We start from the raw sequence: 26118 nt of genomic DNA, 5'->3' as shown, positions 1-26118 counted from the left end.
AAACAGCTGATCTCATTGAGATCATCCCCCCTCCCCGATCCAGCTCAGGTCCCAGAGCGGAGCAAAACGTGGGTGGGGAGCCAATTACCGCTGCTCATTATGAGCAATTACCCCACTGATGAAGTGCGGTTTGAAGAGCCACTTTCAGTAGGTAGAAAATATTCCCTCCCTGAGAGAAATTATTTCTGTTTTTACATGTTGGACTGTTTGTCTGTACGCAAGCACGATATTTTATGAACACAAGTTAGAATAGAAATATATTCATAATTTGCTTTGTTCATAACTCAGAAGTCACCTTTAATACCATCTATCAATCAATAAAAGCTTGATAATGTAGACATCCCCCAATTTATTCCTGCTAGGTCCTGTAAAAACTTCCAACACGGCTATTATAAATAATGTTGGAAGACTCCTTAAAGTAATATTTCTGTTTGGGTTTTCTGCTTTGGGTAAACTACTTTAAAATGATGACATTAAAATTAATGGAAATAAAAATCCATTTTCCACATTCTGCTGTTCAGTGCTCTACTGATTTATTCCAAGAACATGGGAAAGAACCCTCATCTTGAAACTAATCACCAGCGCTGAGGAACACCAGACACAAGCTATGAACACTGGGGAAGTGAGTTGAAATAAGGTGGTCCTACACTGCTATTTTGTTTGCTCTTTACTGCCATCTATTGACTTGGCGGGTGAACACAAGTCAAATTTGCTCTGCTGCAGACAGCTATTTTTGAAAATAAATAAATGCAGTGGAAAATCTATGTACCTGTGAAAATGTGTAATTTGACTGTAACGTAGAAGCCTCATGCCGTAAGACAGGTAAAATGACGGAGGGCCCTGGATTCTTGTTGGATGTACTTTGCGAATGGCATGAAAGTAGTAGTTAAGAAACATGCTGGAAGATGGCACTGGAGATGTCAAAGGAAATGGCTCCTCAGCTGTGGCTTGTGTGCCACAAAGTCGGAGAGGGGTCTTCTCTAGCACTTCCCCCTCGCACCCCTGCACCCTCCAGCAAATGGTCAGTGTTGAGAGAGTAAGAGAACTGGACACCTGCTATTACTATACGGAAAGAAGGACTAGTGAAACGCTAGTGTCTGCATGCGCGCACGTGTGTGTGTGTGTGTGAGTGTGTGTGTGTTTGGGGGGGGGTTCATGCAAATAGGACTTGGCAGCTGTCGCACTTGCGTTTCTTCTCCTCTGCTTTGTTGGTACAAAGAAGAGATTCTTTTTGCTGGCTCTTCCTCTCTCCGCTTTCTGACACTCAGCTGGGATGATGGCGTCACATTGGTGACTTTCCAACATCCCTCCGCTTTGCATCTCCCACCTGCCACGAAAGCGCCCCCTACTGTCAGGCAGTGCCACTGCTGGAGGGCAGCTTCCTGTGTTGCTTCTGGTGTTGATGATGATGTCTAATGCGAGAATTTGTTGTGTCCTACAGAGATATGTAAATGAAGGTATCAGTGGCTTTCTGGCTGTTTGCCAAGCATCTCCTTTTAAATTTGTTTTGGGAAATCAAGTTGTTATCATTCTCTATGGAAAAGTGATGCTTGACACTTTGCTTCAGCTCAGTGTCCGAGACAGGTGGTTGATGGGAGACTTGCATCCTGGGGCATCCAGATGGCATCCATAGTTGCAGCTTGTATGAGGTCACAGGTGACAGTTTGAATATGAAAGTGCCCTCGAGTGACAAAGGGTCCAAAGAAATCACTATTTAGCTGTTATTTATTTGCTTAGCTGCCACTTATGCATAGTGTCTCACATCCGTTCATTATCAATCACTGCTTGTTCAATGTGGAGCCTTTCCTGGAAGCACTGGTGTGAGACAGGCCACACACACACACACACACACACACACACACACACACACACACACACACAGAAGTACACAGATATGGAAGTGTCTGGTACATGAAATTGGCAGGTAACAGTCTTTGGTTTGTTTCTTTATTAGCTCATATTTTAACAGAAGTCAAAGCTTATATATACAGATATATAGTGAACCACAAGTTATATTCAGCCATTCTTTAGGAGAACTGTTTGTCCAATGGAGGGGCGCGGTGGCGCAGTGGGTTGGACCGCAGTCCTGCTCTCCGGTGGGTCTGGGGTTCAAGTCCCGCTTGGGGTGCCTTGCGACGGACTGGCGTCCCGTCCTGGGTGTGTCCCCTACCTCTCTCCAGCCTTACGCCCTATGTTGCCGGGTAGGCTCCGGTTCCCCGTGACCCCGTATGGGACAAGCGGTTCTGAAAATGTGTGTGTGTGTGTGTGTGTGTGTGTGTTTGTCCAATGCTGTGACAGATTACAGATTGTAAAAAATAAATTGGCCCAGAGGGATTTTTTTTTCCAGAGAATATGCACAATATTCTATATTATACACATGCTGCATCCTAATCTTTATTGTACATTTTAATTTAATGTACATAAGTATGAATGTTCAGTTCAAGTGGGTTTTTATTGTCATTCCTCTGTATAGCTTGTATACAGTGGAACGAAATGTCATTTCTCTGGGGACCATGGTTCAACATAGAACAGTACAGTACAGGTAATAGTCTTTGGTTTGTTTCTTTATTATCTCATTTTTGAACAGAAGTCAAGTTTATACATACAGATGTATAATGAACCACAAGTTATATTAAGCCATTCATTAGGAGAACTGTTTGTCCAATGTCTGTAACTTGCCTCCTGTAGTTTCAAATCTCTGGAAAATAACAGAAGGACCACATCTCAGATCATTCAGTAGAGAAATTTGGGCCTCATGTTCTCGAGCATGTTCTCCCAAATGCACTGCTGGCCTTTGAGCTGCTGTGAACACTGGAAGAGAAGTTGAATGAAGGCAGTTTGTTGATTCCTGTTCTATTCCTTCTGAGAGCTGTTTTCTCCCAACTAATGGGAGCACATGGAACAGCGGGTAATTTTTGCTCTGAACTTCTGTAGATGCTCCTCAGTAACGGGGCTCTGATATAGTTGGGAAAGCAGCTGTGATTTGCAAATAGAGACATTATTTTGCACATTGAAGGACCTGCAGGAAATTCTTAAAAACAGAAGACCAAATGTCGAAATTAAGTCAGCTTTGAATGATCTTGTGTTGTTCTGTCTGGCAGTGTAACAGGGTAAGAACAGTGAGAATACTGTCCATGTCCCACAGGGCAGATGAGGGGGTTCTACACCCATGGACTTTCGTACTGCAGCATTGTTTCTACTCCATATGACAAAAAAAAAAAAAATGAGGTAACCTTAGAATTTTAGGGTTTTAATTACACCAAATAACACAGTATATGTGCATTTTTATGCAATTATATAGTTGCATAAATGAGCTACTTTTATACCATCATGAACCCCAAATTGCCCTGACGACCAATAAATTCAGAAAAAACTAAAAGACTGAGAGAAAAAGGTAGCATAAATGTTGTGTAAAAGTACTATAAAACTGGTGTACGTGCAGCATAGAGGTGATGTGGCATAAATATACTGTAAATGTAGTATACAGGTGATGTAAATGTGGTGTAAACCATAGAGCAAGATTAGCGCAGAGATGATGAAAATTATATGTGAAATGGGTTTAAATTCCCGGTTAAAGGTGATGTAAACATTGTGGCTGCCACTATGACCTCTCTGACATGGGTTGCAGAGGCACAGGCACACACTGATCTTACCATGCAGTTTGAGAAACAGTGTTCCTTACCTGATATTTCTTAACTTTACATCTACATTTATTCATTTAGCAAATGCTTTTATCCAAAGCGACGCACATCTCCGAGAAGAATTCAAAAAGTGCATCACATCAACAGAAGGAGAGATTTGGATGAGGACACGTGATTCTTGTGTACGGTCAATTCGCAAATTGGCACATACCACAGTATAAACCAGTGCACATTACATGAGAGGTGCATATAGTTCATTTTTAAGCCGATAACATGGTACATGTTTCTTGAGCACATTGGAGATCAGGGAAGAAGCGACTCTGAAAGTCCACAGCAGTTCTGTCGGAGTTTCGACACCCTTCTTGAATGTTGAAAGCTATTCAGCAGTTCTGAGTGAGGGAGGGAGGTCATTCCACCACACTGACCTCCAGCACACAACCTGTGATGCAGTGAGGTGGTGATACCATGGCGACACAGTGGTAACACCGTGGCAAAGCAGTGGTAACATCGGTCATGCTGGTAGCATGGTAGCAGTTCAATAATGCTGTGTCAATGCCGTGATATGGCTGCAGTAACGCTACAGCAACATCACAGCAACGTTGCAGCAATGCTGTGTCCTACTCAGGCGCCGGGAACCACCGGCAGCGCTGGAACGAGTACATTGCAAACAGATGGCGGTTGTAGGGAGGTCTATGGAGACAAGGCGCTTTGCATAACAAAAGTCATCGTGCGTGGTAGAAACGCGGTATTGCAGAACTCACCTGTCTGACGTGGGCCTGCGATACTGAAGCCCAACAGGAATATAGTGAAATCGATTGGCTGGATTGGGGGGGTCGTCACGAACTGGTTAAGGATGTCTCTTGGCAGAAGTCAGAGCTCTTACCCCACACATACACACGTACAGTCTCCTGCACACACGCGGTTCACACATCTGGGGAAATGCAGCTCTGACTCATTGTCTCATCGCCTCCTGACAAACAAACCACATGCAAATTTGTCTTAGGAAAAGCACAGGCACGGGTGTCTTAAAGATATCTGTGCTCAGTACGACAGTTTGCTGCCATGCTTTTGAATTTTCTCCGTGTTTATGTGTGTTATTTGGGCACACATGTAGCGCACATACAGACACATTGTTTACCTGAAAAGATATAGCATTTTTTACAGATTACACCTCTGACTGCTTTTACACAGGGCATTTTGGAAAGATGAGATTTGTTTAACAAAGAAGAGTCATTGATCTCTGAACAGTGATTTTGTGTAATATTTAGCAAATTACGTCCCGAGTTCGAATAACGGAACCTGAGCAGCAGGTGGGACAGTGCTCAGTGCCATCATCTTCCACTCAGAGGACCCAGGCCCAAATTCCACTCTTACTGTATTGCCCTTGATCAAGGTGAACTAATACAGTCAAGTTTCCCAGCTGCATAAATGGGTAGATCACTGTAAGTACCAGTGTACAACCCTGACATTGTAACTCACCGTGGAGAACACAGTGTCACATGAATCAGCAATAATAAAATCGGTCAGATTTGGTTATTCACAGAGAGCTGTTGTCCCTTTAAAGCAGGTTCCTCGATGTGAACTTTCACACCGAACCCAGGGAATCTGCGCTCAATTCCATCGCCGCACCACCTGCTGCTGCTTTTCCATTTTGCACACGTGTTTACAGTGCTGCCGAGTAACAGAGAGGCCTTCAGGACCACGGACAGCACCGTGTGCGCCGCACAGTCAAACAGCATCGGACAGCAGAGTGAAAGGAGGTATTTCCTGCATTGCTTCAATAGTTGTGTTGTACTGACTGCTTTATTTCTGGAAAGCAGAGCTATGCCATGTTCCGTCAGACACATTTCCTTCGTTTCACACTACACTGGCTCCTCATGTTACGAATGGTTGACTTACACATTTTCAGAGCAGGAAACATTTTCCAGTGTATTTATTTTTAGCAACATTTTCTTTGCTTATGTGCTTGTTGAAGTTTCTGTCTGGTGGCGTGGTGGCGCGGCAGGTCTGGGGGTCAAGCCCTGCTTGAGGTGCCTTGTGACAGATTGGCGCCCCGTCCTAGGTGTGTCCCCTCCCCCTTCGGCCTGGTGCCCTGTGTTGCCGGGTAAGGCTCCGGCTCGCTATGACTCCACTCGGGACAAGCGGTTGTTGACAATGGATGGATGGATGGAAATTTCTGTCTGTGACAGACTGAATGAGACCTGAGTTTACCCTCCGAGCTGACAGATGGCAGTAAAGAGTACTCCAGCAGAATAACAATGCGGTGCACTGTTCATTGAACTCACTTCTACGGAGTTTACAGCTCCATTTGGGGTTCCTGAGTGTCGGTGATCGATAACAAGACGAGTCTTGCACATGTTGATGGGATGAATCAGTCAGTAGTTGGCATGGAACAGGAGTCTGTCGAGACAATTTTTATTTTCAGTCATTTAAGATTAGATTAAATTGTAATGTGACTTTAAACAAATACAAATATTAAAATAATAGAGTACAAAAAGAGTTACGAACAAACTTCTGGTACCGATAATATTTGTAAGATGAGTTGTCAGTATACTTTCTGCAGCGGAAACAGGGGTGGAAAGAGGAAGCGCTGAGGAGGAGGAGTGAGAACATGGAGGATGGCAGTGGAAGACACTGGACTTCAGCTAAACACCACAACAGTGTGACAGTTCACAGCAGTTCTGTAGCAGTTGGGTTGAGAACATGATGTTCGGCGACGGGGGACACGTACGTGGGAACTGCTGGTGTCTTTTAATTCGCTGCGTGTCTCAAGTCCGGCTCACTTGCAGCGTGTTGGTGATTCATGCTAAGTGAGCCTACTTGTCGGTCTTGGTTGATGTTCCAGAAGGAGCCATGTGAATGACACAGTGTCCGAGGTCGGGAAGGACCCGGGGAACGAATTGGGGCTAGCGCTGCCTTCGGACGGAGCCTTTTGCCATGAGACGCCTGGCTCTGCCCTCACACTCTCTGGAAATCGTGGTACTCCTTATGTGCAATGGGTCAATGAGACCCTTACCACCTCCTGGGTAAAGTGGACTTTACTTGGCACGAAGGAGGTTCTGATCATCTGTTCCTTTCCCATTGTTCAATTCTGCCTTACTCTCTCTCCACCACTAGCTGTGTACTTTGACTCATCTTCAAGTAAAAAATGTAGTTAAAAGCATATTGCGGAAAATGCAAAATGGACCAAGGGCTAGTTCCAGACATCGCCTGGCACGGTTTGGTGGTTTTTATCAAAATCAGCCTCCAAAACCAAACTCCCGCTGTGGGATCCGACCCAAATTACCACATGATCCATGTGTGGTTGCTGCCTGGATCTTGTTTCAAAGTAATTGCCAACCCTTTTCTCTCCCACAATCTGCGCTGTTCACTCTTTATTAGCGAGGCCTCGGCAGGGTGGCAAGCGCAGAAACGGCATCCCTCCCTCAAACGGCACGGCTAATGAGCTGGAACCTGCTGAACATGATCACGAGTTCCTCCTGCTTGTGCATGTACAGTATTTTTTTTTTTAAATAAATATATTTGTTTATTCAAAGTCTTTTTAGGAAGGGAGCTGGTTGCAACCTTTGTGCACAGAGAGATTATGAAGGGAAGAAGCTGGACAGATGTGTGTGTTTGTCTGAGACATGACATGCCAGGGTGTAGAACATAAATATTACAGGACAGAGAAGCTGCATTCACAGAATATCGGAATTATTCATGAGCAGCAACATGCACAGCTACAGGGCTCTATATGTATAAAATACACTGTCAGCTTTGCCGTCCAGGCTGTCAGATGACACATTAGCTTGTAAATGCTGATCAGTTTATGACTGAAATAGTCAAGACTGGTCTCGTTTAAGAGCATTTTTTGAAAGAAAAAGCCAGTAAGAATCCAAAAAAGGTTGAAAACTTAAGTGGCATTATAGTGGCACATTGTCAATGGATAGCCAGCGTCAGTTAGCTTGCAGTGGTGTGTGGGTGTGTGTGTAGCAGCCTCAGAGCAATGATGTCAGAGGAATAATCTGGCCCTATCTGGGGCAAGTGGCACAGGGGGAGGTCCCTCCTGTCACAATAGACGGCTCAGCAGGATGGTTTCTGAGTCGGACGGGGTGCTTTACAGTGGAGGACCTGAACGGTGATGATTCACTCAGAAGACAGACATTCCCACCCCGAACCACCTCTCTCTGCCCCCTCAGTCACCTCTGATCAGCCTGAGGAAAGGACCAGGTGGGAAGATGAGCATCGCACATGTGGGCATTTTCTGATGGCGGTGACAGTCTGACATGAGTGATGAGCCTTGTGAGAGAAATGATGGTTTCTGTGATGACACTGAAGGTCCTTGTGATGGCGATGATGGTCTTTGCGACAGCAGTGATTGTTTTTGGGACATTGCTGGTGGTCTTCACTTTTCACTGTAATGGGAGCTTTGTGACGGAAATGATGGTTGTGTGATGACAGTGATGATCCCTGAGATGCAAGTGACGAGTTTTGCCATGGAAATGATTGCGATGATGACCTTTGAAGGCGGCAGTGGTGAGAGGTGTCATGGCAGTGACTGTCATTCCTTCAGCAGAAATTACTTCTGTGGAAGCTATGAAATGAACCTGTATTTGTTTTTTGACATAACCAGTTGTCCTTCATCACATATGTTTGGTGCTCTCTGAGCCAATAATGAAAGCGGAGGCTGTGTTTGCAAACACACCGGTCGCTTGGCCAACTGGGCTGCCTCTCAAGGTGACTTACTGAGCTTATGGCTGGAGACCATCCAGGGATACAGATGTTCACAGGTACAACAACAGCGGGACTTCCTTCAACCCTTTGTTGATGTTGCAGTGAGAATGTGAGAGACACTAGACTGGTTTTCTACTTGTTTTTCTAGTGGAGAGTAGTTCTATACATCACACACACAAACACGCACGCACTTTTTGTTCTGTGACCCGTCTGCCAGGTTGCAGCCTCCTTTGCAGGTTCAGCGAGTTGCGATGGGCCTTGGTCCAGACGCCAGTGCTGCTGACCAAAATAATGTGTCCTCCGGTCTAGACAAGAATACACCAGTGAGTCATCTTTATTTATTCCCATTGTGCTATTTTAACTTTTAGCTTGATGATCTGCTACAAAGGAATCATCGCAATAAAAAAGATTAATATCCACAAAGCTTTATTAAATCCCCGACAATAAAAAATGCATCTTTAATCTTGCTATGACCTCAGCTGCTCAGATTCAATACAGTTTAGTTTCAGACTTCAGTGGAAATGTTACTGACAGACATGTCTTCTAAAAATATTTAAAATATGTATTTTTTTTTTTTTTACTTTTCCTTTGGAAGCGTTGCTGTAATGCTCAGTGAGGTGAAGTATGTCAGTTACCCTGTTTTTGTGAATATGGGCCAGTGGGTGGCCTAGTGGTTAGTGCTGCTACCTTTATTCTCAGAGGTTATAGGATTGAGTCCCACCTTTTGCTATAGTTCCTTTGAGCAAGGTACTTAACCTGAACTGATATGGTAAAAATTGCCCTGCTGTATAAAAGGGTAAAATCAGGGTGAATAGCTTCATATTGTAAGTGGATTTGGAGAAAAGTGTCAAGACAAATACAAGTATTGATCAGTCAATGAATGAAAGTAAATGAATCTTTTCTTGCTGTATTTGGCTCATATGGAGACCTGTTGAAATAGTGGGGGTTGCTAGCAGGTGAAATGGTTTCTGCCAGGTCCTTTTGATTCCCTCTGTTCACACTGATAGAGACCACAAAAGGTCAATATTGCTTGGTCTTTGCTGGTATGCCCACTCTCACATTGATAGCTTTGGCCTTTGCTCCACTCATCTCCTCTAGTCTCAATGTGTTCCATGTGCTCCTTCATGCTGTGAACTGCACCCTGGCTATATCATACATATTTTGCATTACACACACATTTTCTGAACCGCTTGTCCCATACGGGGTAACAGGGAACCGGAGCCTAACCCAGCAACTCAGGGCATAAGGCCGGAGGGGGAGGGGACACACCCAGGATGGGACGCCAGTCCATCGCAAGGCACCCGAAGCGGGACTCGAATCCCAGACCCGCCGGAGAGCAGGACCCGGTCCAACCCACTGCGCCACTGTGCCACCGCACCCCTTTCTTGTGTTATACATTCATACATTATTTATCTGACTGCTCATTAACTTTTCTAATAAAATCAAGGGCTCACGAACATTGCTTTTGTAGAGATAATATCAATTTTGTTATCTGAAAAATGTGACTTCTTTATTGACAACTAACAGGGAATTATGAGTGTTCACATTTGGATTTTTAGTAAGGGATGAGCGAATTTTAAGGTTACTTGACTGAAGCAATGAGAGTGTAAGAAAAAAAAACAGACAGGATGCCATTTTAGTCACTATAGCCCTTCCACCTGTTGAAGATACATGTGTTATCACAACACAATAAGTCGTACTCTTCTAGAGTGGCAGCAGGTGGCGCAGTGGTTAGAGCTCCCATCTTGCAACAGGTTTGAATCTCAGCTTTTGCTGTAGTACCCTTGGTCGAGAATAGTAAAAATGATTTTACTGAATAAATAAAAAAATAAAAATTTAATCTTCACACAGCTTCAAGGCATAGGTCTAAACTTAGGTTTAATTTTAAATTGCATTTTCTGTTAGTTGTTGCAACATGAAACAAAAGGACAGTCTAAATGCAGCTGCAATAAAAAAGTTGCCACATGGCACATTTAGCTTCCTCTCACCGCTGCCTGTACACACTTTTTTCCCATATCAAAACAAATTATCACATCACCATAGCAACGTGCATATCCCTCTTTTGTTATTTACCCTATTCCTGGAATGTCCCTCGCAGCAGCAACCAGAGATCATTTGTCATCTTTCTAAAAACATCATCCTTATAAAACCATCCATCTGTCTTTGTGATTCACCGAATCTCCTATGGAAGCCGGTCTACCAAAGGCATCGATTGAGCTCACGTCCTCCGGCCAAATCGGCCTTCTGTAGGACAATGTGTGCTACGTTTCAGTGATGGCAGTTTATTCTGCTTCAGCTGGGCTCTACTTTAAAACTATTAATGGAAAATAAGAAGGCTGAACTGAATATAGATGTATACTGATAGAAAGAGATGTAAAAATACCCATAATATAAATCTAAAGGTATTTCCGACAAGAAGGAAATTTCCTTTTCAGCGTGTTTGATGGAATAAGCTTCTCCTTGTTCGGTCAGGGGGGCATATGGATCCACTGATCATGAGTGACTAAGAAGAAACAGCAATAGTCCAAATGATACAAACTGACATGAAAGGGACTTACATAAATCAGGCATTAAAGTCTTTTCTCTTTTTCATTGTCTAGTAAAAGTGGTCCTTTTGGTGATTGCCCAATAAAGGTAATCGTTTTTGGTCACTGTCCAATAATAGTTCTCCTTTTGCTCACAGTTCAATAATGTAATCACTGCATAATAATGTGTTGATAACATGCCTCTTTTTGGTCCAGTAGCAATAATCCTTTTGGTCATTGTCCAGTAGAAATTCTTGTTTTTGGACACTGTTATATAATAATGCTCCTTTTTTTTTCTGTCCAATAGGAGCATTCCTTTTTGCTCCTTGTCAGATAACTGGGCTCCTTTGGGTTACATCCAGTGACAGCGCTCCTTTTGATCACTGTCCAGTAATAATATCAGTGCATAATCATGTGAGAAATCTTCATTAAATCCTCTATCATTCATTCTCTTTATGTCCTGTGTCACCCGCAGTTGACTCATTTGCATTTATGGAGCCTCATCAAAGAGAATGGCTAAGAGCTAACAGGCCTGAAAGCCGGATAAGTGGGTTATGTCAGAAGAGCGGTGCTGTGGCCAAGGGTGCAGCAGGATGGCTCTAGCAGGAGCAGAAATCTGTGCTTCACACATTCAGTACTTTGACCACTGTGGGTAACTGCTGTCCACAGCAGTAAGCAACACCTTTTGCTATCCTGTTCAGCACCTTGCTTGCCTGGAAAGTTCTGACACAGTCTATACAGTGTATTGGTCAGATTGGTTCTAGACTCAGATTTGAGCAAGACCCAAACTGGTGACAGGGCTGGGAGTCACTGGTGGGCAGATCCTGCACTAATTCATGGTACACCTGGATTCTGGCTGTGAGCTGCTACCTGAAATTCACCTTCTGCATGTGGAATGCAAATATGCGCACGGATGTTCATGTGCAAACTGCAGACGCTACCCTTTGGGAGCGTGACCTCACCGAGGGTCTTCTCAGCACACGTCGACACTACCGCTGTGTTCAAGCACGCATCAATGCTAGCTTCTTCATAGTGGGCTTTTTGAGCACACGGCAGTGCTAGCATGCTCAACGTGGGTCTTCCGAACAAACAGTTATGCTAACGTGTTCGACGCTAGTGTGCTCACAGCGGGGCTTCTCCGTATCTTTTTAACACTTAAACAGCTGTCTCTGGCTCTTATGGCATATAGGTGTGGTGTTATGATTTTATTGCGTGAACAAATTAACAATACTTACAGTGTATACAAGGGAACGAGTATATGTATACATGCACGCACACACAGAGAAAGACAAGAATATACAGTATGTACTTTATGTAATTGTGTGTGTGTGTGTGCGTGCGTGCGTGCATATGCGACATTGCACCATGAGTCATTGCGGAGCTGTAATGTGTGGTGCTATACAGCTGTGGCCTGATTGCCGTTAGCCGTAGGCGCTAACTGCTGCGCTCTGCGTTCGCAAAGGTAGCAATTACCCCGTGATTGTGCCTCTTCCTCATTTAAAACAGGCCTGATGCTGAAAGCGGAGCGTTGAAGAGGAAGAGCCTAAAAGGGGTTTTGGCTGTGGTAGGAGGTGGGCGAGTCTGATATGGCGGTGGGGGTCATTCGGTCATGACAGAGATTCAGTGTAGCTTCCCTTGTTCCAGTCATTCACAAGTTACAGGTTAATCAGAGACGTGATCTCCTCCGCTTTCATCCTGTAGTTCCGCTTGACTCGTTCCTGTGATTTTGAGCTGTTTGTCCTCAAATTCTCTGCCTGGAGTCAAAACAGAGGACGGTTTTCATGCATCCTTTGCGGGACCTGAGTGGCCAGATGTGTGTCTGGATGGAGGTTTATTTGACACTGTGTGTTACGTATGCAACATCTAGAGATGCTCCTGCATCCAAGGAGGAACTGGCTCGAGTAAAACGCCGTCGGCTGGCACGCACCTTCAGCACTCAAACGCGGTGTATTTCCCAAATCAGCCTCAGCCGCGGCTCACGCGTGCAGATTAATACATTTTAAAAGCCTTTGTATCATGTTTTTGCATTTATTTGACCTCTCAACATTTGCTTTGAAGTACATTTACTGTGTTTCACACTTGGCTGGCAAGTGTGAAATTAAAATTTAGCCTTAAAACAGGAGAAAGGATCTGCTGGTTCTCACTAACCCTCTTTACTACCTGAAAATAACTCCCAACGCAAAGCATAATTACTTTTTTTATTTAGCAGAACAAAAAGACAGAACACCAGAGCAAAACATGAAGATCAGTCGTAAAACTGCGCAACACCACTGTTTTAACCCTGCTGTCAACTTGTGACCTCTGACCCCGCAAAACAGATCTGTGTGTATATGCATGTTTGTGCATATAGATAATATGTCGGACAGCCCAATTTGGACAACGACAGGAAAGCATAAACACTCATAGGCACCTTATACACAAACACACTAGTACAAGTGTCTGCATCAGTATACTGTATCTTTCACAATAAAATGAGCCTCATTATTTTTATATTATTGAAGAAAGGATTGTTATTAAGGTAAGGGATAGGAATAGTGTTATCACACTGAATTCAGCTCATAACAACCACATGCACGGTTTTCGTTATTTTAGGTTAATCATTGCAGCTTCACCGCAGCTTTATGCCCACAAGAAGATCAGGTTTGTCACATCTGTGGTTTCGAAACACATTGTTGAAATGCACAGATACATACCTACTTTGTATATCTATGTTGATACAGGGAGACTGCATATGTACAGGTACATGAATAAATATAGCTGAGGTCTGAGCCTGACTGCAGGTGATGTAGAGCCTGACACTTGAAGGACTCAGGTTTGAATCCCACCCCCGCTGTAGCATCTGTCCTTGATCAAGGTACTTAGCTTGAATTGATGCAGTAGAAAAAGAACAGCTGTATGAATGAGTAAACCACCCGGTGTAGCTTTAACGCTGTAAGTTGCTTTGGGCAAATAAATGAATGTCAAATATCATGTCTCATCTGCTGATGGTAACAGACGGAAGTTTCCATATCATCTGTTAAAATGGCCACTGTGATGCGGTATTCTGTCTATTTTATATTATTTGTCCTCTTGTATGCTCCTTCCAGAGAAGGACCTCGAGAGCCAGGAGGCCCCTGACAGCGACTCCGATGGCTCAGAAGCAGCAGGTCTAAAATGGGACTTTGAGGTGGGTAAGTGGCACTGCAGTGGAAAGGGTAGAAGATGGACAGTTGCGGGGGGGAAGTGCTGTACTCCCAGGGCTTGAGTGTGCTCCAGTACCATGTGGGGGGCCTCAGGTTTGGGCCAGCATCATGCAGAGGGTCAATGCTGGACCCTAGGAGGAACATGCTTATACAGGACATGTAGTATTACGACCTCCAGAGCTTATTCACATCATTTGAGAATATCCAGACATTTCTGTGAGACTTGGAGCACTTCCAGTACTCATTTACCTCCAAGGGTTGCAGTGATTTTATTCAACATTAAATTGCATTTTGATGAGTGTGTTAAGTATCATTTAAACATTTAAAAAATTGATTAACAAAGGTTTCAATTCAAAGTTCCAAATATGTTTCTTTCTGTGCTGTACTTTGGTCATTTTAGCGCTGTATGGAATGTATCCATGTATGGAATTAATACTGAGCACTTCCCTCAAGGGTACAGCAGCAGCTGCCCAACTGGAAATGGAGTCGGTTTGGCAGCAAATGGCGGAGTCAGATGTGGTGAAACCTTGGCAGGGGCCTTTAACCTTTTCAGCTCGGTCGGTCTGTGACTCACAGTTTTTCTCCTTGTTCACTGTGTTTACGGCCCCCGAATCTACGCCACATTTATAAGACCTCAGAGCAGATCTGAAGAGCTGAAGTGCTGGGTAAAAGGAGTCGACTTCTGTCACATCACTGTGCAGAGACTGTGTAAGAAAACACTTCTGGGGGAAGGCTGCTGACGATCTGAAACATCACACCTAGTGAAATTTGAAGCCACCACATTAACTTGTGCTCTTGTTAGTGTTTTCAGAATTTCCTTTAGATGATAAAGCGGAGAAAAAGGAAATGATGCACAAAAGTGTGTCTTCAGCTGGGAGAGATATTGTTCTGGACTGAACGTTAATGCATGGAAAGCAACTTGCAATCAAAGGACTTGTATTTAAATCCCTGCTTCTGCTATATTACCCTTGATCAAGGTACTTACCCTGTATTGTTTCTGTAAGTAATAATAATTGCTTAGTTGTACAAATGCGTGAAAAACTCTCTTAACATTGTAAGTCACTTTGGAGAAACGTATCACTTAATTTGGCACTGCTGTACACACAAAAAGCTTATTAATTCCTCAAAACCAAGTCCAGAAGTCGCACAAGCTATTAAAATTACAAGGATGAAATTAAAGTGCAACTTTGGTAGATTTTGGCTTCTAACATCTGCCACAAATCTGGTGAGCAGAGCTCATTGTAGGTCCATGCATGTGCAAATGCATGTGTTGGGAAATTTATTCCGGGAAACGTGCTCAGTGTACTAAGAACTGCTCCATTATGAAAAATCCCCTCAAACCAGGTCACGCATTCATTAAACCATCATTTTGTTTTGTGCAGTTTCTAAAAAAACCAAAGAAATAAAATTAGAGCTTGGTTGCAGATTGAACAGTTATGTAATTTTGTGTGCTTGATTGTTTTGCAAAACTATGCGACACATCATTTAAAGGATATATCATTTATCTATGTACTGTACGGAACATCGGGCCCTCAGATTAATTAACAATGTATTTCTTAATACAGCACATACATCTTTTTAACAGACAGACACAGCTGTGTGGCAACTTTGCAAAGGGTGCGAGAACTGGAACAGCACCATGTGTCCTGGAGGAGTTCTGACCCTTCACCTGAACAGCTAACCAGTTAAGGAGTTACCAGCACAGGAGCATTAAACAATGTAAAGTCAAGACTGATTCGCTCTGACATCTTAGATGTTTACCTTGGAGCAACGTGTCACAGCTCTTCGCTTTATTCATCTCAGGGCTGTGACCTCTTAAACACAGTGACACTGGGGTCTGCAACCTGCTCACCTAGCGGACGAGCAGGCGACTCATGTGCTCGTTACAAAGCCCCTCATTCGCTCCTTGAATATATTCCTCGGTTTGTTTTCTGTTTCTGTTGCAAATGTATTGACAACGATACACCCTTTGAAACACTTTAGTTACTTGAAATAAGTAAATTATATCTGAGCACATGTGGACTAAGATCCAGGTTCCTGCTGTTATGACACATGGCAATATAAGGAGAGTAGAGGTAGCGTATTTTTTCTTAGTAATCTGTATGTCCCGAGATCAAATGCCCACTCTTACTGTAGTACCCTTAAATGAGATACTTACCATGAATTGATACAGTGAAAGTTACCAAGTTGTATAAATGAGTAAATCAGTGTAAGCAGCTTAGTATAAAAACATTTTGAGTCACCTTGGAGATAGGTGTGTCAGATAAGTGTCAGATAAATGCTCTAAATGAATGTTTAAATAAGACTGATCATTATGGCGAATTAGAAAACCACTGGTGAAGGAAAAGGCTAAGCAGACACGGGTTTCAAATGGAGTAACTTCCTTAAAAATATCAGGTTCATCTTTTCCCTGCATGTTGCTTGGGATAAGGGAATAAAATGTGGAGTTTTAAGTGTTGTAAGCTGCTTCACATAATGAAGTGTATAAAAAGTGCCTGATAGTAATACAGAAATACTATGTGTTTGCGATTATTCATTGAGGAATAAGGAGGACTTTGTGAGGTGCTGAAAGACCAGTTTGACAAGGCAGACTGAAACAGATGCTGTGATTTCAGATGGAATACAAAGGCGGTTTGAACTTCGTCCACAACCCCGTCCTTCTCAGTCTCTGTGCGGCATTGGAGACAAAGTTCCAAGGAATTCGCTGTTCCAGCTGAGAGGTGTTTGCTGAGACTCCTTTATTTATCTCCTGAATGGATGGACACTACTGAAGAGTGTCTATTCATTCATTCATTCATTCATTCATTCATTCATTCATTTTTGTCAGCGCTGAAGTGTCTAGAAGGTTGATCTGAGATATTTATTTCAATTTTGTCCAGGTAATCACTGCTGGTACAACCAATCAGAGCAATATATTTTTATTTGTTTATTTTGTAAAAGCACTTTTTCAGTTGATTTTAGTATTTACCCATAGGCTGCTGTTTTCTTTTTCCAGATTCAGTCGTGTTCAAATACAGGACACTGAATCCTTGTTACAGAACCTAGAGTTGTGCATTTTTAAAGATACAAACACTTTTTAATTGCATTTTCCTCACTGTATTTTTCAAAAATATCTGTCTGTAGCAGGGTGAATGTGACCTCTGTTTAACCTCTAAGTAAATAGATGTAAGTAAAGGAGACCCAAACAGAAAAACAGAGTGGTTAATATAACTCCATTCCGTAGTGTTTAACGGTTGTATTTTAAATGGAATTCTGCAGAACGAAGTACCTGTTTATGGGCTGGACTGGTCAGCAATGGTTGTGGAAAAAACCTACATACAAAGTATTTCAAAAAGTATTAAAGACATCGCTAGAAGTTTTTCAGAAAATAACAAGCAAATTAATCCCGAGATATCTGTATTATTAAGCTTTACTGATTTAGAGGTAAAGTGACTTTGGAGTTACAAACAAAGTGAGATACAAACAGAATTATTGTCTCAGTTGTGTTTGTAAGATGAGGAGCCGCTTGTATTTGGTGTCCCTGATGCTTTGGTTGTTACTGACAGAAGAAAATATGTACTGTTTAAACTTAAAGCTTTCACTAGACATTTGGAATAAGACAAAATGAGAAGAGCCACTGAGACATTAGAGTCATTCTTTTTCTTGTGCTGTCGGTTCTTCAGCTGTTCCTGACATATGGCAGTGCCGCAGGTCTCTGGGCTTGCGTGAGCAGATCCTCCGTGGTGGGCATCAGAGAGGTCGAGGTTGTTGTCATGCACTCTTTTTTTGAGCCGTTTCTGCGTCTCCCTGCAAGACGCACTAGAGCACGTTAATCAGCACGAGGAGACCGGAGGAGCAGAGCGCGATTCCTGCCGTCTTCACCAACGTAACCAGGCAACCGAATCCAGCAGAACCGCTCAGAAACCACCCGCGCCTCCAACTGCACTTTGGCACTTCGATGGCGTCCTGGTCTATTCATACAGCTGTGTACTTTAATGAAGTGGAGCAAATCTTGGTGCTTTTCTCAAGTGTACAACAGCAGTTGCTAGGACTTCCTGCTGCCTTATTGATATGTGGATTTTATTTTTTTTATATAAAGGAAATGTAACGTCAAGAGTGTAACCCCACTCCTTATCAATGAATTTATGTAAATAGCTGCTGCTGCTGCTGCAGGTATATGAAATTGATGGCGTGTGTGCTGCAGCTGGTGTCCCAATGCCCTGGTGCCCCTCCCACAATACCCCAGTGCCCCCCCTGAGTCGGGTGATTGGGTGCCCGAGGTGGGGGTTACAAAGCCTAGTGGGGGGAGGGGAGCAGCAGCCTAAACCCACGCTCAGTGCAGGCTGCGCTGAATCATAGCCGTGTGTGGGAGGAAGCAAGACAGGCGTCCTGACGTCTCTCCCGAGCAGAGCGCGCTCAGAACGCCGCCCCAAGCCATCCGTTTAGAGATGCAGCCCCATCCTGCTGTACTTTCTAATTTTAATATGGCATAATTCATTATGGATTTGTCTAAATCTGGCCCAGAGTGACGCAGCTGGCTGACCTCTGACCTCACGTGGAGCTCCGTCCATGTTTGCACCCTGACCTGCAGAGCCAGATGAGGGTTCTTGAGAAACTAAAATATATTTAAGAAATTACATATTCTGTGCACCGACCATAACCGGCTTTTAACATTAAGGACTTTTGGGTTATAACCATGAGGTTGTGAATTCAAATCCCAGGAGGGGCGTTTTGCACAATGAGTGGTCCATAAGAGATGCCCTAGATCTGTCCTTCAGTTCTATGGTTGGTGATGTCTTTTACCCGGAGGGGCTGTCCCTAAAGGGCCCAGCCGCAAAAGGAAGAGTCCAGTGGACCTTCTGAATGTGAAGAGCCTGAGACACATCCACTGCAAATCTCTCTGGGGTGGGTTTTACTCATCTGTTTATATTCATATTCCCCATCCCTTCACAAAACCCTACAGTAGATGTATGCAGCAACAGCTACAATATTTTATCTATTATTATTATTATTATTATTATTATTATTATTATGGGGGGTGCGGTGGCACAGCGGGTTTGGCCGGGGCCTGCTCTGTGGTGTGTCTGGGGTTCGAGTCTTGCTTGGGGTGCCTTGCGACGGACTGGCGTCCTGTCCTGGGTGTGTCCCCTCCACCTCCAGCCTTGCACCCTGTGTTGCCGGGTTAGGCTCCGGCTCGCCACGACCCCACTCGGGACAAGTGGTTGTAGATATTATCATTAGTTCAAACTGAATTACAATGTGATGCACAAGAAAATTTTACAGAGAGACAGGAGACAGTAAGACCTTATGCAGCAGTGCAAAGACACACTGCAGTACAAAACACACCCACACCCCCTCTCCCCATAGCAGTTCCTGCCCATTCCTACAGCCACACCCCCTCTTTTCTCACAATGCCCCGCTTTCCCAACATTCATCCCATCTCATACAGGTTCCGGTTATCCCTCAGTCCCTCCATCGTCTTCTTTAAACCTGCCCCCTCTTACCCACCACCCACAATCCCACTCTTCTTTCTTTACTCACCCATCCCATATCTCAGAATTGCAGAGTCCTGCCCACCTTTCTCAGCATAGCCCCTCATCTTTTATTCCAAAATCCCACCCCCTCTCCCCAAGGCCACGGAAGGAAAGTCCACGAGTCTTTGACCACACAGGAATGATATGCTCCGTCTCCTGCGCACGCTGGTTGGAGCAGTCCGGCAGGCTACTCCAACACTCCACTTGACTCTAATGGGCACAGACAGGCCTGCGAGAGGCGCTGAGGCTCTGAGCCTCGGAGAAACTCTTCACCGCACAGCTAATGTTTGAGTGTGCTGTCAATATGCATTTATGGATTTTTTTCCTGAAAATGGCTGCTGAGCATAATGCAGTGAAATAGTAATTACTGTTATTGTGGCTTTGGCTGTTATTTCCTGTTTAATGAAGTGGTTTTTGTAGTGCGACTCAGTAAGGTGTTGGGCACCAGGAAATAGGGGGCAGGGGCACTCGGCCCCTCAGCCACTAGCTCCCCGTGCAAACTTTCCGATCCAGCTACGCTGACGCTTCCCGGGGCCTCGGTAACCGGAGCACACCAGGAATCCACAGCACCAAGAAGGCAGGATTGGCAAAAGCGATTATCGGGGATCTCCATTAGACATTTAGCATGAAATAAACAGGAAGTGCATGTAAAATCTGACTGGAAAAGGAAACAGTGAACATATTGTTTATGCATCTGTTCTGCCCTGTATCCCTTGGAGCCATTTGGTACAATTACACAGGCTGAGAATATACAACATGTTAGTGGCTGCAGGGACGCAGCGGTTCAACGCTTGGCACGATGCACAGCAGGGCTTCGCCCGTGCAGGCGTGGCCCCCGGCACCCCTGCGGGCCCCTCGGTCCTCAGCCCTCTGCTTCAGTCCTACGTAAACGACAGGAGCGCTTTGTTTGCAGAGCAGCTTCTGGTTTACAGTGGCAGACGAAAGGCCAGGTTGCCATGGTGATTTTGCCCCTTCCTCATGACCATTTTCTGTACTGCAAATGGTACGTACTGTATATCCACACCATGCTGAAACCAGGATGAAGAGCCACTTACCTGCTGAGAGATGCCTGTATGTAGCACATAAAGATACCTGCTTCGCAGCCCCTGGAATGGCAGATTTTGGGGTCCTGACAGGTGATAAAATGATATAAGGTGATAAATATATGATAAAAGGTAATGGGACACAGAGAAAGTGGGATATGATTTGGGAAGCTGTTGCCATAGTGATTCCAACATCTCTCCCATGAAGTGATAGATAGTACAATGATGTTCAGATGTATGGATAGGTACAATGGTGTGCAAATGATATGTTCACTGGCGTCTTCTCTTCTTTTCTTGAAGATGTATACATTTTCCAGTGTCTTTGTTTATTTTTAATTGTATTTTATTCTCCAGTCTGTTTTCTAAAGTTTCCGTCTGATGCAGAATGAATGAGATTTGTGTTTGTCCTTGAAGCCAATAGATGAGGGTAAAGAACACCTAAACAGAAACAGGAGTTTGGGACTGCCATATTTCGCCTTCTTTCTACAGTGTTTACTGCTTGTGTCTGGTGTTCCTGAGCATCAGTGATCAAGGACAAGATGATGAATGTTGCATATATTTATGAGATGAACTGGTGAACAACCAGCACTGAAGAGGAGTTTCTGGAGATGTTTTTATTTTCAATCATTTTAAATAGGTATTAACTTTAATGTAATTTAAGTTGATAAAAATATTTAACAGCCTGTCTTAAATTATTGTAGCTATAGCATACCCAGGATTTTGAAAGAATTAATTGAGGGATGTCCGTCTCATTAACCTGTCATTTATTCTGACTTAATGGTAAAAGTGGCTTTAGAGTTACAGAATGAGTTGCAGACTTCTGCTCCATACTCTGATTTATGTTTCACTTTCAGAAAACTATTGCTTTGTGACACAGATGATGGTTGATAACGGCTGCAGTATGAAACTCCAGAATTACACTATGGGTGTAATTGTTGGGTGACCTAATCTAAATTCAGATAATTGTTCAAATGTTCATGAAATGCTTTTTCAAGAGTTTTAGCTGTGTTTATTCAGGGAGAATTACCAAACAGTTCTACCTCCCACTTGAAGTACAACACCCACAGCAGCTCGGGAGGGCCCACACCTCCACTGACGTACACACTACAGGGGGTAGCATGGAAGAGCACTGATTCAAACCCTGACCTCACCACCCATTTACCATTGTGCCACTGGAGGGGCTGTGATGAAACTTTTCTGTAGCTTTTCTTAGGGATAAGTTGGATAATGTATGTTCCAATTTTATGAAAATGGACACTATGGTGTTCCTTATATAAACAGAAATTAGTATTCATGAACACAAAACCAGTTTTACTCACTAAACATTTGCAAGATGAAACTTTTCTATACAAAGCTAATTTTTTTTCAGCGAACGATGCAAAATGTAAAAAGACAGGAGGTTACAGTCCCATTACTGTAAAACCAACCAGATTTTAATTGCTACAGCTCATAAAACAAGAAATACATTGAAATTGTAATTACGTAAAAGGCAGCTAGAGACTGCCGTTGTCAGCTGTGAGGGCTTATGAGCAATAAAAAGAAAAATAAAGTTTGAAAGTCAGCAGTCATTAGTAATAAATTATCCTTTCTGAAGGAGGGCCCTTATAATCCTATTTGTTATAACTGGCATCAGTAACAATGTTGTAAATGTGACCCCGATTGAAAAGCATGTTGTGGCATCACCAGATGGATATGTGACAATATAGACAAAATAATATGCTTACAATCTTATTGTTATTGTTGTATTGATTGCATTGACATTAATTGCATTAACAGTAATGCAGTTTGACTTTCTATATATAACAGCTGTATGGCTAAAAACATGGGAGGTCTGTTCTTAAATTTTTTTAGTCTTGCTTCCAAAGTCACTTTCACAATTAAGTCACAATAAGTAAAAGGTTACAAATGCAGATGTCGCTCAGTTTACTCCCTGTTCTGGTTCTTTCTCTGGTCATTTAGCTATTACAAATGTAAATACTACATAAAATTTAACGTAAACCAAAAATGAATAAAACTGAAAATTCATCATTTTCAAATATTGAATGACTGTTGACTGATTCCTCCCGTACGTATGTGTAACGATTCTCATCTTCATATCGATCAGCAACGCTCGGGAGCACCAGACAAAAGCTGTGAACACTGTGGAAGTGAATTAAGGCAGTCCCACACTCCTGTTCTCCCTGGATGGCCTTTTCTGCCATCAGCATGGGCGTGGATAAACACAATTTGTGGTTCCCTCTGCTATAAACGGAAATTTTGGAAAATAAATCATTCAAGAAAATAAAATCAGAAATAAACTGGAAAATGACTGCATCTTCAGAAATGTGTTGCTCTGTCTTTGGTGATGCAGAAAGCCAGCGCACCCTTTCCGAAATTAACGAGAACATGGGGTTCCATGTTTTCGCACTGAGGTGCATTAAGGCCAGGGAGTATACAACGGTCATCTCGACAGCTTTACCCGGACTGTGCGAGTGCAGCTTTCACTCAGGGCTGACGTTCGCCTCGGTAATTAACAGAGACCGACCGTCGCGGCTCCATTAAAAAAAAGTTTGTTTACGTAAAAAAAATTGATGGGGGGCTACAGATGTGCGGTAGCAAAAGTCACCATCGGTCATCAGAAACCTCACATGTGCTGCGCCCTGTGTCTTGTGGGAAACGTAATTCTTGATTGGAAAATAGGGGAGGGAGGAGGGCAGCAGCCGATCCGTGGAACCTCTTGTCGTTCGGTCTTATGTGTGGGTCGGTAGGTGGGGGGAGTGCAAGGTACCTTGTTTTATACTAACATAACTCCATCTCTCCTTTCTGTTATTTTTACTCTCTCAGTCACAGGCTTTACAGCGTAAGTGTGAACTGTGAGCAGGGTATTACTGTAGTACTTTTAAGTCTGGGATTTGTATACCTGAATCGGGACTGTGTATGGTAAAATACTCTCTGCCATGATAATGAGAAAACGGCAAGTTCTGTGTCTTCTGCTCAAGTGGTTTATTTCTTATTCAAATATTTAGTTCACTTACGTGGAGCAACAGGTGGCACACTGGTTATTGTTCTCCAATGAAAGAACCCAGGTTCAAATCTCCACTCCTATTGGAGTATCCCTGTTCAGTGCATTTGCCCTCGGATGATACAGTAAAAATTACCCTGCTGTAGAAAATCAGTGGTATTATCAAAGTGGAAAAACTGAACTGAAACTTTTAAGTGTTTAATTTGTTCTTTGTCAGTCTTGTGCTGTAACTTCAGTGCTAATTTAAAACGAGGTGAGTGTTTTTCTCTGGGGGATATGAAAACAAACACTGTTCAGAACCAGAACAAAAACAATCCACAAGAGGAATGAATGTGGCGCAGTATAACAGTTAAGAAATAAAATCTTCCGCTGTAGCTCACACACACACAGTGGCTGAAACCACTTGTCCCAAGTGGGGTCGCAGTGAAACGGAGCCTAACCCAGCAACACAGGGCACAAGGCTGGAGGGGGAGGGGACACACCCAGGATGGAACACCATTCCATCACAAGGCACCCCCAGCAGGACTTGAACCCCAGACCTGCCAGGGAGTGAAACCCAGCCAAGCCTGCTGCGCCACCATACCCCTCCACTGTAGCTTGCACACGCACGCACGCACGCACGCACACTTTCAGAACCGCTTGTCCCATACAGGGTCGCGGGGAACCGGAGCCTACTCGGCAACACAGGGCGTAAGGCCGGAGGAGGAGGGGACACACCCAGGACAGGACTCCAGTCCGTCGCAAGGCACCCCAAGCGGGACTTGAACCCCAGACCCACCGGAGAGCAGGACTGTGGTCCAACCCACTGCACCCCCCCTCCCACTGTAGCTCTATTTCTGCAAATAATAAAATTAAATATTGTAGTCCAGAGGCTTCATGTCTGCAGAGAGTTATACACTGACACCCCAATCCACCGTTAACCCTGTCCACTGTCTCAACAATTCCCTGACACTCCAACCTGCTGTTACCCCAATCCACTGTCATCCAGACCCACTGTCACCCCAATCCACTGACTCACCTATCAAGTGACACCACAATCCACTCTAGGGACTTGCCCTTACTCAGCCCTTGATGCTGTTCTTGTCCCAGAGCAGCTGCACTGAGTGTGTCTGCCTTTTAGTCCCTTTTCTTTCTCACTATATGGATCCCTCGTTCCACTCTGAACACTACTACTGCAGTCCTGGCAGCACATCTCCTGCAGGAAAACTTTTGTTCCCAAAATGCATTTTGACCTGTCATGTTTTTGGGTTCAAATGCAGCTTTGTGAACTCCGATGCTCCTGTCAGTTGTGGCCTGAGGTGCTCCTGAGTCTGGGCATCGGTAGGTCATCAGTTCAGATCCCATAAGAGGAATTCCTTTTAGCAATGTGCTTTTAGCTTGAATTTTGTCATTAAGAATCAGGTCAGGTAGATGCGTGAAACTACCCGTGACCCCCATTACCCTGCAGGATCCGCCCCCTCCATCCCCCGACAGGTATTACAAACACCCATCAATGTGAGTGCTTTATACTTCAAGACTGAAATTTAATTATTCAACAGAGACTGAATTCATTAATTCTGGTTCAGATCCTCCTAGGCTGCATACTTGAAAAGGGGGGGGGTTCCAGAGACTCGACCCTGCAGCCCAGATGTTTCCTTTTATGCCTGTGCTACACTTTTGCTGTAACCCTACTGGTTTATATTGTGACCCTAGGAGTTCTGCACCTGGAAGAATTCAAACTTGGGGATACTGCTCATGTTCATTTCTGTAGGAAAACCCTAAACTATGTGCTTATTGTACACGTTTTCAAGAGTAAACACACCTGCCAGAATTTGCAGATCATTTTTGAGATGTGAATGTGCTTTACAGTTCAAAATGCACTGAGAAGTTTGAATAATCAGCATGCAATTATTGAACCTTCATCGTGCTGAAAATAAGAAGAAGTGCTGGGGGCTTCACTGCAGTTAATTAAGGTTCTTCCACGTTCTGCTGATACAGTCAGAAACATCGGCTTAAAGTTTTGCTTGGCTCTGATGCCCAGAGAAATGCCGCAGATGTGTGTGTTAATTAAACGTGAACGTGGAGCGGCCTCAGCAGGACTTCAGCGCCCAGGCTCATAGTCAGTGACGTTAGCATGTTAGAGCAGCATTAGCACAGCATTAGCACAGCATTATGCCAGTGGTGTCTTAGTGTTATCTTAGCACCATTAGTGTGTTAGCAAAATTTGTATAACAGCAGCCTAATGGAAAGGGGAGTGTGGTGGCGCAGTGGCGCAGTGGGTTGGACCAGGTCCTGCTCTCTGGTGGGTCTCGGGTTCAAGTCTCACTTGGGGTGCTTTGTGACAGAATGAGCTTTATGAGGGAAATTTTGGGCTCTCTCATCTAAGCTGGCAACACAGGGCGCAAGGCCGGAGGGGGACGCATCCAGGACAGGACGCCAGTCCGTCGCAAGGCACCCCAAGCAGGACTCGAGCCCCAGATCTGCCAGGAAGCAGGACCTGACCAAACCTGCTGCACCACCA

The 26118-nt window shown here is 43.9% G+C and overlaps 1 protein-coding gene across 3 annotated transcripts in view; it reads left to right on the top strand.

The window, feature by feature from the left end:
* The window catches only part of dlgap1a (discs, large (Drosophila) homolog-associated protein 1a), a 69399-nt gene that overhangs the window by 11307 nt on the left and 31974 nt on the right, over positions 1 to 26118 (top strand). For all 3 annotated transcript variants that reach the window (XM_029253758.1, XM_029253757.1, XM_018757458.2), the window contains exon 2: positions 13966 to 14045. The gene's annotated coding sequence lies outside the window, so the exon portion shown is untranslated. The remainder of the gene's footprint in view (positions 1 to 13965; positions 14046 to 26118) is intronic.

The sequence above is a fragment of the Scleropages formosus genome, chromosome 7 (genome assembly GCF_900964775.1).
Source record: "Scleropages formosus chromosome 7, fSclFor1.1, whole genome shotgun sequence".
NCBI lineage: Eukaryota > Metazoa > Chordata > Actinopteri > Osteoglossiformes > Osteoglossidae > Scleropages > Scleropages formosus.
The sequence above is the reverse complement of the archived record's forward strand: the minus strand, read 5'-3'. Positions and strand labels throughout refer to the sequence as shown.